This window comes from Tenrec ecaudatus (assembly GCF_050624435.1).
Source record: "Tenrec ecaudatus isolate mTenEca1 chromosome 1 unlocalized genomic scaffold, mTenEca1.hap1 SUPER_1_unloc_13, whole genome shotgun sequence".
NCBI lineage: Eukaryota > Metazoa > Chordata > Mammalia > Afrosoricida > Tenrecidae > Tenrec > Tenrec ecaudatus.
Window position 1 is genome coordinate 3,270,925 of NW_027457553.1, and position 5,691 is coordinate 3,276,615.

The window sequence follows — 5,691 nt, forward strand, 5'->3', positions numbered from 1 at the left end:
TTCTCGATGGCCCGCGCTGTGCAGAAAGGCTACCACCACAGCACAGAGATAAAAAAGAAGATCTATAAGATTGGTCAGGGCTACCTCGTCAAGGACGGTAAGCTTATCAAACAATGCCTCCACTGACTAAGACCTCTCTGACAAGAGCATCAAACCCCTGGGCGACTTTGTCCACTATGGGGAAGTGATCAATGACTTTGTCATGCTCAAGGGCTGCATGGTGGGCACCAAGAAGCGAGTGCTCACTCTGCACAAGTCCCTGCTAGTGCAGAACAAGCGCCGTGCCATGGAGAAGATAGACCTCAAGTTCATCGACAGCACCTCCAAGTTGGGCCATGGCCGTTTCCAGACCGTGGAAGAGAAAAAAGCTTTCATGGGACCACTCAAGAAAAACCGGATTGCCAATGAGGAAGGCGCATAACAGATGGTACAGCTGGTGGGATCAGAATAAAGACTTCTTTTTCAGTGGGGGGAAAAAAAACTGTGGTACATACATACAATGGAGTACTACGCATCGCTAAAAAGTAGTGATGAAAATTTGAAGCACATCACTGCATGGGAAGAACTGGAGGAAAGCATGCTAAGCGAAGTAAACCAAGCACAAAAGGACAAGAACACATTGAGTCCACGGAGGTAAGCTTTAAAAACAATGCAAAAGGGACATAGGGGAAAAGCTACTGTATGAACATTCCTGGGGTGAGGACCATGTAATATGGCAGGGACCAGACCAAATTCAGGGATACACAGGGTAGACAGATAAAAAGAGGCGGGGAAAGGAAAAGTAATAATAATAATAAATAAATGGGTAGCGGGGTCACAGGGCACTAACCCGGCCAAGGGTGCCACCGTGAACCCGTTTATCTCCGATCTGCCTGCCTCTGTGCCTTTGCCTGTGCTCACCCTTTCTCTACTTGACTCGGTCTAACACCTGTTCTTTTGTGTCTGGCTTATGTCCTTACCAGCAGCCCTGCTGGCGTAGTGGTTACAAATTAGACTGTGATCTGCAAGAATGGCAGTTCAAGTCCACCAGCTGCGCCTTGTGAGAAAGATGAAGCTTTCTATGTCTGTAAAAGAGTTACCATCCCCGGAACCCAAGGGGGCAGTTCCACTCTGCCCTTTAGGGTCACCATGAGACAGAGTTGACTGGATGGCAGTGAGTTGGGAATTTTATTTATTTCATTCCCAGCATGTCTTTCCAAGGTTCATTTGTGACCTGACATTTATCCCCCTATTTTAATGAAAGGACACCACTCCGTTCTAGAACTCGAACTCACTGACTTGGTCCATCCATCTGTCCACGGACTCAAAGGCGGCTTCCAGCTTTGGCTTTCGTAACTATAATGCAGTGATGTCCATAATTTAAAAGAAAGCGTTTTGACATGATGTTTTTTAGGGGACACAGTGAGACCAGAGCATTTGTCCCTGCCGGTGAAGGGACTAGAGGTCAATCCTTTTTTTTCCCTTCTTTTTTAAGTGTCTCTATTCCCATCTACAAAAGATGGACCCCACTCAGGACTGTATATGGTTTCTCTCCTTGAAACCAAATAATCCATTGTTGTGCCCATTACATAGAGCGGGGCACGAAGCTTACAAGCTAGTGCCCAGAACCAACAGCCACAAGGCTGGTGGCTGGAGGAGGTCTGTGTGCCCACTGTGGCTGCAGGAGGGATAGAGGGGCCTGCAGGGGGGGGCCACTGGGCCTCAGAGACCTTCCAGGCGAGGCTACAGGAACTGCAGCAGCTCTGGGGCGAGCTGAGGGCTAACTGTAGGAGGAAAGAGACCACGCTCCAGGAGGCCTGCAAGGTAGGACTGTGCACGCCCTGGGCCAGGTTGGATGGGACTCCAGGTTGCCCAGTGCCCACTGCTCACCCCACGTACTGCCCCAGGCCCTGCGTACGGGGGAGCATCTGGGAGCTGGAGAGCTGGCTGCATCCTGTGGAGGGGGAGCTGTGAGTCCCTGGCAGTGGATAGGATTGTCCTGGGGTGGATGAGCTCCTGGGGGCACAGGCAGATGTGGAGGCAGCAGTGGCTGAGCATGCTCAAAGGGCACGGAGCCTGCTGGCCCGGGCCTGGGCCTTCATTCCTGAAGGGCTCAGCCTCAACGTGGAGGATCCTGCCCTGCTGCTGCTTCAGAAGTAGATTTGCCTGTGCCCCCTCCTCCTTCCCTGCAGGAATCCCACCCCTGTCCCCAGCACACCCACTCACAGCGCTCCTGTGACCAGCATGAGGAGCTCACCTTAAGACTGTCAACCCTGCACCACCACCACCCCCTGACCCCCCCCACCCCCAACCCTCACCCCCACCCCCCGCACTGACAGCAAGCTAGAGAGCCTGCGGGAGCCCTGAGGCCCGGAGCCTCCTTTCCCAGTTCTTTAGGGACACTGATGAGGAACTGGCCTGGGTGCAGGAAAAACTGGCCCTGGCCACAGCCCAGGACAACGGCCAGAGTCTCAGCGAGGTGCAGCACCTGCAGCAGCAGCACCAGGTGCCAGCCCACCCCAGGATCAGAGGGGAGGGTGTCTGCTCCAGCAGGGGGCAAGCACAGGGCCCTGAGTGACCACTGGAGACTACGAGAAGACACAATGTGGGGCCCAAGGAGGAGCTTCTGCCTCAGCAGGCTTTGGGACATCCTGGGGTCTTTGCTGACCATGGAGACAGGGTCCATGTCTATGGGGCCCCATAAGGCTTCAAGGGAGTCTCCCAAGTAATGGCCTGTTCACATAGCAGCCCTGGAGACCTTGCGTACTCCACAGAACTTGGAGCAAGAGCTGCACAGCCGGTCCTGGCCTGGATGGTGGAGGACACAGGACACAAGCTGCAGGCTGGCACTTTGCCACCCAAGAGGTGGCAGCTGAGGTGCAGCAGCTGGAGAGCGCTATGCGCTGCCTGTGCGCAGAGGCAGAGCAAAGGAGGCTGAGGCTACAGCAGGCTCAGGAGGCCCAGCAGCTGCAGATAGATAGAGGTGAGGGGCACGATAAGTGGGGGTCTGCCCGGTGTCCAGGGCTCAAGGGGACTCCTATGGGGGACCCAGACTCTCGATGTGCCTAGCAACTCCTCTAAGCGCTCTCTTGTTCCAAGGCCTCTCTTCCACACGTGTCCAGAGATGAGACCCACTGGGTCCTTTAGCTTTGCTTTCCTACTGAGGCAGAATGGACCCAATGGCAGTGGGTGTGGGGGTGTCTTCTAAGCCGGTGGCTCTTCTCAGTCGGTTATTGCATTCGAATGGACATGCAGCCTCCAAAATCTGGATCTACAGGGGTGGGGCCTAGGCAGAAGCACCTTTTAAAGCTCTCCTGCCAACCCCACGGGGAGGAGGCAGCACACCCAGGTCCAGTGGGGAAACAGATAAGCCACTCTGGACAACCGTCTGGCCGGAACCACCGTGTTCTTGTGACATGGGAGAACTTCGTGGGAAAGGGAAAAGAAAAGGCCACAGGGCTGCAGGGGACCTCGGGGAAGGAGCTGTCTTGCTTCCTGAGAACCAAGACTGCCTTCAGAGTAAACTGTGGGAAATAAAAAAGAAACAGGGGGCGGGCTTCTAAAGAGCAGCCAGGTGGGCCGGTGCACTCCTTCTCAAGGCTGCAAACCCAGGCTGGAGGCGATGGCCCACCCGGCTGTCACCCCAGCTCCTGGAGGCAGAATCCTGGCTGGCAGAGCAGGGCTGTGCCCTGGATGGCATGAACACGAGCCTTGTGCACCCTGATGCCATGGTTGGAGGCCACCCAGAGCGAGCTGAAAGGGTTCTGCGGACACCTGGAGGATTTGCAGAACTCAGACAGGTTGGCAGGGGGTGGGAAACCTAGGGAGCAGGGGGTGGGCAGCCAGAGAGGAGAGGGCAGCAATCCCCTGTGACTTTCCTGATGCAGCCCCACAGTGCTGTCCAGCTGTGGGCAGTGAGGGAGGTCCACGCAGTACGACTATGGGCAGCGGAGGCCCAGGGGTAGTGCCAACTGGAGGGAGAAGCCCTGCTCCTCCACGCCTGGCTGTACAGCAAGGTGGCCACTGCTGACTCCCAGGACTGTGGGCAGGACCTTGAGGGTGTGGAAGTGAGTCGTGCCGGGAAAGTGGATGGAGGAACGGAGGGTAGGGTAGATGCTGGGTGGGCTGAGGGGCCAGGAGATGCTCTGCGGAGTTCTAGAACCAGGGCTGAGGGATGTGGGAGCTGTTGGGGCCAGCTGGCCCTTTCGTGAGTTGTAGGAACTGCCTGAACCCTATCCACATTGACCCTCTCCAGCCCCACCTTTGCAGATGCTGGAACAGAAGTTCAAGGTCTTCCGGGAGAAAGGGCAGAGTGTGGGGCTGCCAGGGTGCAGGCTCTGAGGGAGCTGGCAGGTGCCCTGGAACTCGACTCCCCCAGCTCCATGGCCCAGAGTCAAGTCCACAGGAGCTGGGTTGAGGCCACATGGGTGAGGCTGGACAAGGCAATGAAAGCCCGCACAGAGGTGGGTGCCTAGAAGGACAGGCCAGCGACAGCCAAGGGGCTCGGGACACAGGGGCCTACCCCAGATGTGTGTGCGTGTGTGTGCGTGTGTGTGTGTGCTCATGTGTAGGGGTGGGCATGTGGGTGTGTGCATGCGTACTTCTGTGTGTATTCTCGTGTGTGCATGTGTGTATGAAGGGGCATGGCTGACTCCAGCTCCCAGCATCAATCAGCCTTCCCCGTCCAACCACGCTCCTTCTTGCCCCCAGTTTGGAGTCCTTCAACGCAGGTCACCCCTTGTGGCAGGAGCACGAAGTGGACTCTCCCAATGCTCCCTGAGCACGGGCCGCAGTTTCGTTGGGGGCACAGGCCCTGCTGGTCTTCTTGCTGACCGCCACTCTTAGAGCTCCCTGCCTCCCCTCCCCACACCCTCCTTTCTCGGGATCTGGTGTCTCAGTGCACTGAGCACCTGACAGGTCCTGCAACCGAAATCCTGGGGCTGGGTGGCCCCGGGGCCAGCCCTCTCCTCACTGACTGTTGGAGGTGCTACAGGCAGACCCCCTGACAGGCAGCCCACTCGCTCCCTGAGCCGCCGTCCTCATGTGCTCAGGGCTCCCCATCTTTTTGCCTTCCACCCAACATGCGTGTCAAGAACCTTTCCTCCCTCGGGCCCTGCCTGTGGCCCCCGGGCCTCATCAGGAACCTGCTGTTATCAGAGGAAACCATCTTCTAACCACCAAAGGGCCAGAAGGCACGAATATACAGCGATGATAATAGGTAAAGGTCACGGTAAAGTCACAGAGGACAGGAAAGACAGGGGCGAGAGAATACAATACAGAGTCAGACATGTTTTATTAGGCATTCTCACTTCAGCTCCTCTTGATGGACCGCGTGGAACTGGGAGAAGTGGAAACTTTGCTATCTTGGGACGTGTATAGGGAGCCTGGAGACACACCTCTTCAGTAGTGACATGGGTCACAAGGTGGGTGGTATCTATCGTAAGGCCCCTGTACCTGAGCTCACCAAGGTGAGGAAAGCTAATACCTGCATTGGGGGAAGCTACAAAGGGGGCTGGGTGTCACAGTGAGAAGAGAGGGCAAAAGGATCATATCTGCTTCTACACAGAGATACAATCAGCCATGTGCTCACATTAAGGCAGCCTAGCTGTTAACGGAGAATACGTGAGAATGATTTTTAAAATAGGATAATGTACTTGGACTTTACCTCTAACTTACCAAAGTAGAGGCTTTCCTACCGTGGAACACCAGCTT